Source organism: Pezoporus wallicus, unplaced genomic scaffold (genome assembly GCF_028554395.1).
Source record: "Pezoporus wallicus isolate ANWC-B61680 ecotype Strahan unplaced genomic scaffold, APGP_CSIRO_Pwel_v1 contig_8188, whole genome shotgun sequence".
In the NCBI taxonomy this organism is placed as follows: Eukaryota; Metazoa; Chordata; class Aves; order Psittaciformes; family Psittacidae; genus Pezoporus; species Pezoporus wallicus.
Window position 1 is genome coordinate 3,492,868 of NW_026640104.1, and position 15,025 is coordinate 3,507,892.

The 15,025-nt window shown below is 37.2% G+C and overlaps 1 long non-coding RNA gene across 1 annotated transcript in view; it reads right to left on the reverse strand.

Moving 5' to 3' along the window:
- Window positions 1–15,025, reverse strand: part of LOC130603486 (uncharacterized) — a 37,311-nt gene extending 22,286 nt beyond the window's left edge. The window contains exons 1-2 of the long non-coding RNA XR_008973192.1: window positions 14,911–15,025; window positions 13,645–13,771 (exon numbers count right to left, since the gene is read on the reverse strand). This is a non-coding gene — a long non-coding RNA (uncharacterized LOC130603486). The remainder of the gene's footprint in view (window positions 1–13,644; window positions 13,772–14,910) is intronic.

Below are 15,025 nucleotides of genomic sequence, written 5' to 3' on the forward strand. Positions count from 1 at the left end.
TAACTGGGAAATTTACATCCCATCTTAATGCTGCTAAAGAGGACAGGAGATGAAGAGTAAATGACAGCAGTGTAATGAGGATGGCTTTTTTCTCCTTTCTCTTTAATGGCTGAAGATTTACACAATTGTCTGTAAGCTTATATAGAGAGCTTACCTGAACCTTTTGCCAGCATGGATTCAACTTACAGGAGCTTTTGTTAACTAAATACACATAAATATTTTTAAGGAGGTTTAATATTGTGACTTCAAAGAAAGCTAAAAGACAGGATGAGAAAAAATATTTTTTAGCATTTTGATTATGGATAAAAATTGCTAAGATTCCTTTCTTAAGCAGATGCAGTTGTATTTCCAAAATACACAAATCAGATTTTAATAAAGATTCTTTTTCTGCTACAAAATACTTTTTATCAGGTAGCAGGAGAATCTTTCTTTCAGATTAAAGAATTTTAGTGAAGAATTATCTCCAAAACTCAGAAATCAATGGTTATTCAAATACATTACGTAGAGCTGTATTTCACATGTCACCCACAATATGGATTGCTTTCTGATCATGTAGCTTCCATCTGAATACAAGGCGCTACACTGCATGGCTGAAAGGAGAGTAAGAATGGAATGTTCTAATATAGGAAACCACAGCATCAGTATGTGGCCAGATTCAGACAAAGTATTTCTATACCTCCAGATGATAATTTCAGTGGAAATTAGAACCAGTTCAAGATGTGCTGTTGATATGTGCTTTTGGGCTGGCTCGGGCTTTTGCTCAGACTAAATTTAATTAGGAAGAATTTTTTAAAGGTGGCTTTTCTCAATTTACATCATATATATATATATTGTTTCTTCAGGGTGTGTAAGAAAGGCTGTAGTTGAAAGGGAAAATACAAAATATTGTTTAGAAATGCTAGGGTGGAGGCTTCAACTCCCATCCCATAAGTATAACCCAGGGCAGCATAGGTGCCTGCAAGAAATGCAAGACAGGGGACTTGCTGTTTCTCAGAGACTTCTGTTATAATCTATTAAGTTTACTCTTCAGAAATATCAGTGTTTGTTTAATACACATTGCCATTATTTCCATATCAGACAAGTCACAAGTAATTAATATATGCAAGATAAATATGTATCTGTTCATGTAAGCACACCTACACACATATGTAAGTATAATATTGTATCAAAAGCTTATGACAAACATAAACATCTAGCATAATAAAATATTTAAAGTTCATTTTTATTCTTCTTCCAGCACCATTGGTGTACTCTTCCCCTCCCTTTCTCCATGGGAAAGCTGTACCTTGGGAAGAGCTTCTCAGCAGTGTACTGCATGTCTGCCCATACACCTATCATTGCTCAGCTAATGAAGGTTCAAGAGCCCTGAATCCTCGTTGGTTTAGAAATGACAGATGACAGCAGTCCCAGACCAATTACTATTGCTATGCTGACCATGGTGACATATATTCCTGGAAGCACATGTATCTCAGAATACAAACTTTCTTTATGCGCAATATTTGGAATTTACATTTATAAACCATACTTGTTTAAGACTTCAGGGCCTAGATTTTGAAAGATGTGTAGGTTTTTAAACTGCTTTACTACCTTTGATTATTCAGATTTATATCTGAGGACGTTAGGACATGCCGTAGGGAGAACTCAAGGCATCCAATGCACAATGTACAGGATTGATTACTGAATGAAATACTTTGCCACTGGGTAAAAATGAAAATTTGGGTGGCTGTCTTCTGTTCCTCTACATCAGTCTCTTGGTCCAAAGAGGCTGAAAAAATAACCTACTTTGTAATCTGTCATTACTGTGCATAAAACCATAAACAATTTGTGCTTCAATTCAACCTAGCCAGACCTCAAGCCCAGCACATTAGCCATAACTATCTTATAACCTTTTAAATACACCTCAATCACCTGCTACAATTAGATCTCAGAGAATAAAATAGAAGCAATACATACGCAGAATAAACAAGAAGTTAATCTGACTGCTTTTGTTTATTGAGCAATTCTGACAATAAAACAGATCTTCTTCAAAAGCTAACCAGGTTTAAGTAGTATGTTGCCATGACCGAATACTACTCAGATTCCAAAATCACTACTGAAGGTGTCACATAGAAGTCTCAACAGAAGAAACAAGAGAAACATGCATGTGATGCATAGATCAAACCTAGTTCAGAGGCTGGGAAGGTCTGTGTAATCCTGTTTTGGGTTTGATTTTCCTTTGAGCATCATCCAAGCCTTCACTACCGCTGGCTTTTTGGCAGACGGAAGTGTCCTGTCACAGACTTTCTGCCTCTTCCAAACAGGTCCGAAACTGAATCACTTTATCCACATGTATATTAATCCAGATATCTGCATGACATATTAGCATTCTCTAATCTAACTTTCCTGGCAGCCTATCCTTCCACATTGCATGCAACTTCCTGAAAGAACAAGGAAGCAAAGGAAGAGCTCAGAAGAAAATGTGCAGCTCAATACACAGCAGGATACAGATGTAGGCAACACCGGAAAAGAACCCAGGAAAAACAACAGGCATTCATGTCTCACTCTTTCTCCCAGGCTGTAATCCTGGAAGTATTGCACTACAGTTACACAAGAATGTTTTACAAAATGCTATTTCCATGGGGAAAAAAAAAGTACTCTTTTCCTGAGAATCAAAACATTATCATTTTCTTATAAAACCAGAATGAAATATATCTAGCAAGTGGAAAATCCCTCTGAAATAACTGGAAAAGGCTTGGGATTGTTGGGGTTTTTGGATGAATTTGAAACTGAATTACACTTATGAATGACTGCAGTATATTATGAAGGAAAGACCAGTTCAGTGTTAAACTACACCACAGAAAACACCTGTTTGGTCTAAAAATTGATTTTCTCATTGTTTCTGTAACAAAATCGGTCTGATAAAATGGATCTAGAAACATCAAAATTTCAGCACAGTAGATAGTTCTCGTTTTAGCCAATTCTTCCACACATGCACACAATCTTAGATCTAGCTTTAAAATTGGCTTACAGTTGGCTGTATGGTGAGAAGGCGAAACCCAAGGTCAGCCTGGCAGTGCTCTCAATAGCCCTGCAATGAATACCTAGTTTTTGTTTTGCTGTTCACCATAAATATAACAGTATGAAAGAAAACTAGTGAAGCAACAGTAGAGGTCTGCGTGGATTGCACACTTGAAATGAGATTAATAGATGAAATATAATTAAAATGCCATCACAAAATTTCGCTGTCTCCTATGCTGCAGCATATTGCTGTTGGCAATACAGAATGCCAAGTGTACCAAAACTATATCTTACTATAAACTGCAGATTTTTTGTGTGCTAGATGCACACAACAGGATGTTGTAAAGCATAACAGGATGTAGTAAAGATGCACCTTCAGCTATACTGCATAAACACCCTTAGAACAAACAAACAAACAAACAAATGCCTGAAATGCCATCCAAATTGCTTGAATACATCATGATGCTCCAGATTCTGTTAACACTAAGCCTTACAAAGAGAGATGGGAAATATGATGTGGCATAACTCTGCACTTAATCAAGGTGAATCCCTCTTTGCTGATTATCAAGTGAGGATAAATTTCCTGCTCCACTCTCTATCCTTATACATGAAGATACTGTGATCGATAACATCTAAAACTGTAATAAGAAAAAGAGATTATGTTAACTGTTGCTTCAGAAGTTTCTTTGTACCAAAGAAACAAACAAATCGAAGGCTTTAAAAATCAAAGGGCAATTTAACGTTGCAGTTCTGCATGAACACAGAAGGACTAATAAAGAGCTGCCTCCTCTTGTTGCAGGTAGATCACAGAACTCTCACTGTTTCGAGCATGTCAGCAGTGGTTTCCTACCACCACCACCTTATACCAGCCCTGGGAATACTTGGCTGGCTAGCTTTATCTTCCAAACTAGATTATAGGCTGCCTGTGCTAGCTCTATTATTGCACCTGAGACAAGCGAAATGCAAGGCAGCTATGCTCCTGGGAAGAAAGCATTCAACACACCTGAATATGCAAGGTCTGTTTTTCATATGTGATGTGGCTCTTCGGGCCCTACCAGCTATCTGGAATACCGAGCCAGAGCTCCCTCCCAGACTATAGGGGTCCTCGATTGTATAATGGAAATGGATTTTATTTGGCAGAGAAATTAAGCTAAATACAGAATGAACAGTCTACATCAGAGAACTCTGAATCAGGACCCAGAGCAATAAAAATCCTAATACACTTGACCAAACTGAAAATCACTTCCCACACAGAGGCTGCTTGGGGAAATGTCTGAAGCTGCAACACTGCATATGCCTGGGGAAGCCAATGATCAACTGGATCACACTGTAGCAAGAAGTATTTCTGACTACAATGAAGCCAGAAAGTGATTTGCAGGTGAGAGGTAACAGTGACTGTCCTGCAGTCCCACAAGACACTGCATGGGCACTGCAAGAGTCCCCTGAGCAAAGTGTGTGGTTCACTTCAGGTGATCCCTCTGATCTTGTCCCTCTTTCCCTCCCGTACACACTGGCTCACAAATGAGGATGTGGATGTCCAGGAAATTCAGTACCACCAGCTTTACTGTTTGGCATTTGATACAGCCCTAGTTTGCCCTAGAATTCTTCATGATCCTTGTGTGGCCACCCTTATTTCTACAGTGTGTTGAGATACATGCCTGGCCTTATTTTGCAAACCAATATATTTATTTCAGTCAATGTGATTAGGAAATAAAAAAGGAGAAAGAAGGAATCATGCCAAAGAATGATTTTCTATCTAACCACTCAATACTGGGGATCCACACTTGATCAAATAGATGGAAGCTATACACAGCAAAAGACAGGAGCAAATATTAACCAGCCCCAGTTAACTTTTGACACAAAAACCAATAGTGTTTTGCTTGAGGTTGCAGACTTAATTCATTTTTGTGAATGTGTCAAATTAAGATGCTTATAATGTAGCATTGTGAATACAGCCAGTGCAAATATCACCAATGGCATTTTTAAGTGGTCCAGTTTGAAAACGTGACCCTTAGAGACTTGATGAATAAAATTAGTCAACTCTGTAACTTTAAAATAGCTCTTTTCTAATTAAAGTGTGATGAAGCCTATCTAGCTTGGGATGCAGAATGCACAAGCAAACCAATTAGAGATAGTGGCAAAAACAAAATGGTGTCACAAAAAGATTTACCACATCAGTCCCTCCAGCAGCTGTACCATTTCTGCTGATAAAGGTGAAAACAACAGCTACTGCTGCAGCTAAGGATGAAGCTAATGTTAAGCTGACAAATCAACTTTTAGAGTCTTGGGAGATTCAGCAGAGCTATCAAGAGGCACAAAGGCTACTAATGCTTATGTCATACTTCTCAACTCTCATATTTTACCCAGGGGATGCCAGATTTTTTTGGCTTAAAAATTTCTTGATTTTTGTATTCTCCTGGGCAAAAAATCAAAGAGAGCCATTAACTCAATGAGAATTTCACATATCTTGCTGCTTGAGATTTTTTTTTCCACAAGACTCACACTGTTTGAGGTTGGGAAGTATGCTCTACTTTGATAATGACACCCTGAAGGATAGCACTGGTAGAAAGATGAACAAACATACAACAAAACCCTAGCTGCTGTTATTCAGTTCAGACATGCACTACATGTCGATGCTTGAATTCAGGTGGAGAGACCACCATATATCATCACAATGCCATTCAGGGAAGACTACATAATAAGATACAAAGAACAATTCAGCTGCTATTTGAACCTACATAGGGCAGAGAAGAAAACAGATTGGTCTGACTCTTGTAAGCAAGCATACAGCTAGTAATAATCTGTCAAATATTTGCACTCCTTGTGGTAATCTGGTTCACCACTTCTTAGAGGACGTGAATACATTCTTACTTGAACAAATCTCCCTGTCTGCCCAGTGGTGAGCATCAGTAGCAATGGGAAGAGACAAACAGATAATGATGCTACAATAAGAAAAAGCAACTATTTTTATGCCAGACTTTCCTCGTATTGTTCCAATCTTTCATATCTCAAAATCCTGTGAGGAAAAAAGAAAGAATTTTTTGCAAAACCTGAAGTTCTAGACAAAAGGTGAAAGTCAAGCAAATGTTAGAGGACAGACCAAGGTCTTGTAAGTAAAGTATTTCTTAGGCTAGGTTCAAATTGACCCCAAAGAATACAGATCCTTTGTGGTCAAAAGCACATGTGTTTGGGCACCTGAGGGCAGAATTACTAGATCTTCATAGAATCATAGAATAGTTAGGGTTGAAAAGGACCTTAAGATCATCCAGTTCCAACCCCCCTGCCATGGGCAGGGACACCTCACACTGAACCATATCACCCAAGGCTTCGTTCATCTTGTGCGTATTATATATTACCAAACCAACCAGTGTACTCTGTATTTATATTCAATCATATTCCAAGTGACAGAATCTTAGAAGCATAAGATGAGTAGTAAAGACCCGGACTTTAAAAATCTACATCTAGACTTAAACAAATCTATTCTCCTTTGCTTCAGTTGCAAATAATTCTCTAGAGAAACAGTATGTGCCTAATGCAGATATCGGTCAGAAATTCACATGAGCTTTAATACAGAAATACAGTTGCAAAGTTTCAGGACTCAGTATCCTATTGTAGTTCATCTGCAAAGTTCAGATCTGAAACTTAATTCAAATTGTGTGTGGTTCTTCAAAGCCACAGATTTAATTCAAGCTTAGCTGCAACATTATTATTATGAAGAAATAATGATTAAAAGACTAAGTTAGCCAGAGAAATTGGGAAAGATGTAAGGCAAAGCATAATTTTAAGATGTAGGTAAACATGGAAGAATTATGTCTAGTTAATTACATGCAGGAGAATAGAAATGATATGAGTTAGGAGCATGATATTATTGAAGGTACTAACACCCAGTATTATATCATAGATTATATGAGATAAGTTGAAGAACAGTAGAATCTTTACAGGTACAATCAGAAAAGGCTACAGTTAAGTGACCACCATACAATCTACCATCAATGGATGTGATACGAAAACTGGCGGTGCTTTAGGAAACAGCACTGGGATGGTAGTTGAAATCCTGTCTAATGACCACTCAGTTTTTCAGGGAAGGCAGGACAAAAGCTGACAGAAGGTTTTCTGAATCACTGAATCAGCAATACTTGCAAAACACAGTGAAAACATCTGCATTTGACATAGGATGATGCAATCATAATGGAGGAAACTTTTGGAAACAGGGAACCATACTATGGACTTGGTGCTGGAAAGAGGAACTAGAGGGGGAAATGTTCCTAAACTCTTCAAAACTCAGAAATAAATTATAAATTCCCCAAATTAAGATTTGATTTTCAGTCTGCAAATAACAAGAGGAAAGACATCAGAAGACATATTACGAAACATCCAACAGAAATGCATGTCTAATTGACTGAGGCCATTCTGCCTTTATAATGCCGATACCTGCATTGCTGACTTCGCCTTACCAAAGACATTTTCTAAACCTCTCAGTTGAAGCAGCACACACAAAATACAATCTGTTTTTTCCTGGGGCCAGCGTTTTATTTTTTTTTCTGGGCTCTGAAAGCATAGCTGTGATACAAATCTACATCTATGTGTGCCTGCTGCATTAGTGATCATACGCAATGGCCTGTCTGCTGTGCGAGATTATGGGGATACTGCAGGCAGGGGGCAAGGGATCAGCCAGGATGTGTACAAACTTCAAATTGCTGGCTACACCCCTGACTGAAGTCTACATAAATTATGTCCACCACGTTCCCATCATTTATTTCTTTTGTCATTCCTTCAAAGAACTCAGTCGTATTCTGTCTGACAGGATTTATTCTTGGTAAAACCATTGCTGATCTTCTTTTAATAACCCTTTCTCCTATAAATACCCAGCGCTTTCATCCCTAATGATTGATTCTCATATCTTAACTTTCAGCAATATATCTGAGGATAGCTATTGAAAAGCAAGTTTCATCTGCCAAGGCAAGTATAAAGATGAACTCAGGTGGCTCTATGCTTAAATGTCTATGTATCTATTTATCATCTGCTAAGGTACAAACAGCTCATCATTACAACAGCAGCCACTGAAGACGAAAACGGTATCCTTTGCTCCGTCAGTTCTAAGGCAGGAATCCAGTGTCTGGAAATACCAGTTAAACTTATTTGAACATGAAAAGGAAAAAAAAAAGAAACCTTTATCACAGACATTTTTCTGTCAGAAAACCATTTTCCACCCTCTCCATCAATACATGTCTGCTACAGCTAAAACGCATACTGAAAAATGCCGTTAGTTTGTTCTAATATAGACTCTCAACCTTTATAGTTTCAAGAGCCAAAATATACTGGTTTCCCATAACTGATTGGTGAGATTTTATGATAAAATTGCAGGTAATAATTGAGGCTGTCATATACTGTAGTATTCATATTCAGTTAGTTACTGAGTGGTTTATTTCTTCCTGTTTTAAAACACAGAGAAAAAAACATGGCTCTTGCTGATGCAAGTTTGCGTGCCAGTGTCCACTCCAGAACTAGCTAATGCAATTCCATGTCAGTATTCTGTAGGTCTTACTATCGCACTGATGAAGAAACTTCAGTTAGTCTGGAACTCAGCTGCTGAAATTTTGACTGACACCATGCATGAAAATCACATTACCCTGGTTGTAAAAAACCTTCTCTGGCTACCTGTAAAGTACAGGATTATGTGTAAAGTCCTAGTTATTAACTTACAAGTCCTTAAATTGACTTGGGTTTGAATACCTCAGAGACATTCTGGAACCATACATCCCCAGTCGTTTTCTTTGGTCTCAGTCAATTGGATTAGTTCTTTTTGGCTGAAGACATTGAGCTACAGGGCATTTTTAGTGTTTGCTCGCTCCTCATGGAATTCATTAACCACGGAGGTCAGACTAGCTGACTCTCTAACACGCTCGAAATCTGAACTTATGGTATGCATTTTCAGATTGTTCATTAGGATGTACAGAAGTTATATGATTGTCTCTATTCAGTGTCTATAGTCTTTTCACTTGCATACATACCCATGAGTGCCAGTACATCAGAGCTAGAATTAGTCTTGTCTCATTATTTTTCCTCTATGCACTTCAAGATAAAAGCACTCTGTACTATAGCAACTTTTCCCAATAACTTTGCAGGGATCCCCAGAGACTTGGCAGATGGAATCCAATGCTTAGACAAGACATTCCTATTTTTAAAGCACGTCTGACAACATGATCTAGATCAATATTTCCAGGAAGCACAGCAGGCGAAATGGAGAGCAACGCTCTTTTTAAGTTTTTTGAAGTCTTTCATTCAAATATGATGAGTATTTGCTTTTAAGATATTTATAACTGTCTTTCTTTTTCTCACCAGTACACACTCAAAGAAGCTCCCCTGGTTCCAGCTGGTGTGCACCACAGTAAACAAGCACTGAATTCAGACATTAGATCAAATTAAGCTCTGACATAAATAATTAATACGACTAGAAGAGACCATATTTTTTCTGTACTAAGGCATTCTTATGAACCCCTATGTGGTGTGATGATACTTACATTCCACAGTGGTGCTGGAGGTTCACATAATCTGAATTATAAAGGCATAACAAAAGGTAGACTAATGAGATATGCAGTCTAGCTGTAGTTGATTCCACCTCTCCCTGTGTCCTAGGGGAAAGTCTTAACTAGCTATAGAGAGGATGGTGCAATCAAAGGAAGGAGGCACGGATGCACCTAATCCACAAACGTGCTCCCTATATTGGTATATCACATAAAGAACAATCCCCTATCAGCAGCGTATGAGTAACTGTGTCTTGAGCTTGCATGCCAACAGTTATGGGTAGATGTCATCACTTTGAGAAATAAAAGCTGTTTCTATAGACATGCAAGACAGATTGGTGAATTTGCCTGCTTTAAATTAGGCTGAGTGGTTCATGATGGTGTAAGGAGGAGAAAGATATTTTAATAAAACCAGCCAAATCAAACCTTCCCTGCCCAATCGACTTCTCACAGAACAGGTTGACAGGGTATTAAAAGCTGTTCCATTGCATTCTGCATGTGAAAAGGGTGTCTAGCATCTAGATTTAATAGAGCCCTAAATAGCTATAGATAATTTATTCTAGTTATAGCTTTAAGTTCTGTTTCTTGGAGAATATGAGTCTTATAAAAATGGTTTCCATGCAAATCAAAACCAGCTGAAAGCTTGCCAAGGCCAAGATGTAATTTAAGATGGCATTTAAGCTGCTCTGTCTTTTCTGTCTCTGGAGATATCATCATAAAATAAAAGAATTCATCAGGTAATGTTTTCTTCATTATTCAGCTGCACAATTCTGAAGTGAAAAAGATAATTAGACATACAGTGCTGTCGACACATAGTTTATGAAGAGATTCTGATTAATTAGCTATGGTAAAAGGTTTTTATATAGTCATAATTAATTTATATTTCAAGAAAAAAGGCAAACAGACAGTACACAGATTTTAATATTTCTTTCCTCTGATAGATTTATCAAAGTAATTCTGAACTTCTGTTGAACCTACTGCACTTCATTGTTACTTTATAAAGTGGGAAGCAGACATCTAACAGCACAACTAATATTGACTTTCCTTGGAGTCAGACAGCTTAACACTCTCACACCATTTTGAAAACTGCTCACCAAGACACACCTTGGTCTGGAATACACTGAATCAGCAAGGCAAAATACAGATCTAACACACAAGTTGCCTTCTAAGTTCTATCATATTTCCTTCTACCAAATTGACCTGATTTATAGTAGGACTGAGGTCAAAAGGTGAGTATTCCATATTTCCTTTACTTTTGCACATTGAGTATTAGCTAAAAGAGTTAGACATATTGTCTTCATATATATTGTCATGTTAGCTCTAGACTCCTGCTCACGCTCAAACCCCAACTCCCCTAAGTGACCTCACAGGCTACGTGTTGATTTATGCTCTGGTGAGCCAACCAGCGAAGCACACAGAGAGAGGGATGATGCAAACTCAAGAAAATCCAAGTGTGTAGAAGAAATGCAACTTGTTCAAACCATCTGGTACAGAAAAAGTGAGCCTATACTCAGGCACAGATAACAAAGAGAAAGCCACAGAGACTAACTTGTTCATCTTTAGGAAATTACTAGCAGGGATTAATTTAATCCTAGCAAGAGAGATGAAAACCTCACTGTTTTCAGGTGTATTAGCCATAGCACCTATGCACTATGATATAAAGTTTCATTTTTTTCTGAAACAAACACATTATGGATTCATGTTTGGATATGAGGCTAAAGGTATAAATACACAGATACTGATCACAGTTTGCTCATTTTAGTTAGTCTGAGAGAGACTCAGTCTCTTTGAAGTAAAGTTTCTTCTTGGGACCTTCATCAACAACCACTGGAAAGAGTAGTTTATCCAATATAATTTGTCTGAGCCATTTGAAAATGCTCAGGTGGCACTTCAGCCATGGCCAGAATTAGGAAGACTGCCAAAACCCCCTGTTTCTTCTCTTTTTTTTTAGCAAGAAATTTAGTGATAAAAAGTAGCTTAAAAATCTTAAACTACAAGATCCCAAGTAATGTCCATTCAATTTCCGGCTAAGCTTATTTGATGCAGTATATTACTCAGAATGATTTAGAGCTATAAAAAAAGGTTACAATAGTGAAGATTCCTGAATAAATAATTCTCAATTAAGTGTTAGCACCTAATTATATTAACTTATAGTAATTACTGATTCAATTACGAAATTGAAGATTAACCTGAAAATGTAGACTGGCTCATTTATTTTTATGATAGCTATACACTAATAGCACATGCAGTTGGGATTCTCTAGGCACAAGCAAGGTAAGGGTTATTTTAACACTCGTTTTGGTTATCTTGCAGCACTTGATGAATATCTGACTAGAATACCTACTGAACTGTGTCTGACACCATGTTGTATTTATTATTCTATAGTCTCATGTATCTTGCACAGAAATAGGGGAAGAAATAGATCTCGATATTTATCACCTCTGCTTATGGTTTGTATTTTTTCCAGCCAAAATTTGCATGGGGTTTTTCATGTCAGAATCTGATTTTTATAATAACTAAAAAAGCAAACATATTTCCCAATATGCTCGTGTTTGGATTTTGTCTCAGTAACAAGAATGTTGGAGAATGCTTTCTGGCGCTAGTTTGGGTAGAGAGGGGAATAGCTTCAACTGTCAGCCCAAATGATTTCAGTTTAGCATTTAGGGAAATCTTCTGACTATTGAGGACAGTAAGAAGATACATTAAGGTGAAGACATAAGTAAAGCTTCCTTTGCATCAAAGAAAATGGACTAGATGAACTCCCGAAGTTCCTTTCACACTTACAATTTTATAAAGGTGTGTAAAATAAGGCTTTTGGTGGTTTGATCTCACATGTAATCTCATGATTCAGATTTTTCAAAAATGCAGTGAAATAAAAGAAATGGAAAGAAAATTATTATTTTAGTATGTTTAGCATAGCAGTAATCTTCCATATTTTATGTGACTAAGGAAAGAGCTTCGCCACAGATTTGTACTTCAAAATCACATGACTAAAAATATAACAGCATGCCTTGGTATCTTAAACAGGTAGTTTCTTCCAAGTCAAGTTTTCAGTGATGATTTACTTACTGGGCTACTTACAGTAAACATCATGATTCTTAACTACAAGGATAACAAGCTGTATTTTTGTGCACGGTGCACATCGTGTATGTAAGAAGTAACAAAGCAGTAAAGATTACTTCACGTGTACAGATTATGTATTATTTGTTAGTGTGTCACTTCCAGTACTCTTTCTTTTCCAAGCAAAAGTATAAAAAACATGTGATTAGCTATGACACTTTATGTGTTAGCTTTTACCCAGATAAATGTCAGATTTAGATAATCCTATGGGATCTCTGCTTCAAATGCCTAGAAACATGACTCTGGAAGTTTAAGAAAATATATACGTACGCATTATTGAGATTAGTATACCAAATAGTACAGTCCTGCAGTAATAATGTACAGGGCAGGATTGAGTTTAACAACCATCTCCAAACATTTCCTATGTGAATTAGTGGAAGCCAAGTATATGGTAAAGGGGAGTGGATTATTCAGTAAAGAGGACTGTTAAAGATATCATTTCTCCCTAATCCATCTTGGTTCTAGCATGTTTTTAAATATTTCAATCTCAAGTACGTTTGTATCTTTCAGGAAGATAAAATACAGTAGTTACAAAAGTAACCACTGTGGATAATTCTTTTTATTCCAACACATGGGCTTTTGCACAGGTAACTGTTTTTTTTTCTCTACCATTCCTTTTTGCTTATATTTTGCCCATTTTAAATATGAAATATCTATAGAGTGTTCAGATGAATAAACATCAGTATGAATACCACTGCTGTAAAGGCAAACCGTTTTTCTGTTCTATGAGCTCCTACAACTGATCAACATTTTTGGCTAATCATGGGTTAACAGTCTGCAAGCCTTATGAAGTATCCTATTTATTAGACACACCATTCTTCAGAACTGAACCTTGCAGGAAAATTTTGTCCTTATTCCTCAGGCATTCAAATCCCTTTCCAAAATTATTTCTGCTTTTGAATTTTGTCTTTTAAGACATAGTCAAAGTGACACTACCTTAAAGGGAGAATTTATGTCTTTCAGAGCATCTCAGACATACAAATAGTTTTAAGTGCATACTTACCAGGAAGGTTGCTGTATATCTAGATCTTACTTCTTCATCACATAGTATGTTGCTATACAACAAAGCGGAAAATTCCAGGCGCTGGCAATTCGTGCTTTTGATTTGCTTTACTCATCAGAGTCTCAAGCTGGAAAAATAAAAGGAATTTAAAGATCATAAAAAAAAAACCTAAAATTCTCTGTACAATCTCATTTGAGTTTTGGAGAAAGTCAGATTGAGTCATATTTAAACAGAAACCTGTCACTACCCAACACAATTTAAACAAATTACATAGGAGTTCACTGTCTCAGCACCACTGTCGTCTCACTCTTTCCACTTCTGACTCATTTACTGCATGTTTCAGTTACTTAGAACACATACTGTATCCCTCTGCATTCTCATAAACATTATTTCAAGAATTATTATGAAGAAGGTGGCAATTTGAGTGTATGATAGGACCATAGCAGAGGCAATCCAGCTTTCCAACACGAAACAGAACTTGACACTGGATGTGTAGAAAAAGAAGTGTGAACCGCAAGGTTAACTTTATACTTGAATCCTCCCTATCCCATTGCTGCTAAAATCTATTTCTTGCTGATGGTTAACTCACAAATGCAAAAATTACACATTCACATATGCCAGCTACACACAGCTGCATAGATCTTGCTGCTGATCCAACCATCTGCAAAATGCAGCAGCCAGGTAATGAAGAAATCCATAGCACTCTCAGGAAATAATACTTCATTTGCCAAGTACTGCCTGCAACTTAAAAGAGGCATCCATTCTTTGGGATTCTTATCTACAGCACTGGATTCAATTTGGGACCCTAAACGGACAGGCCAACCAGTTTTAGTATTTCTGAGTTTCATCAAGAGCCTGATGCAAACCAGACTGGTTTTGATTCATATACCAAAACAGTCAGGCTAGAAGAAACAATTTCACTGATAGTTATCCACAATAAAACAGCGGGCAGCAAGAAAGGTGCAAACCTTAAAAAACACCCAAAACAAAACAGAAATCCACATCAGACAGACTTCTGTTGTGTACACGCAGTCCAATATATAGAAAATATGTGATTGGGGTTTTCTGACACTTTGAAATATATGTAACTAGATATACTAAGAATGTAGAGAACACTAAATTTAGAATTCAGAGTACTCAGCACTGATTTACTGGGCCCTTATCAAAACATTCATTTCCTCAGCAAAAAAAGAAACAGACCAAAGCTGTGCAGTTTTGAAGAGGAAAAAAAAAAGAAAAGATGAAGAAAATATATTGGGTACTTACAAATGATGAGCTGTTACGAGATAAGGGATGATACAGATGATGTCTTCATCTCTTAAACTACATTCATCTATTGGAAACCAGCTCTCTGTAAACTAAAAATAGGCAAGACAACATT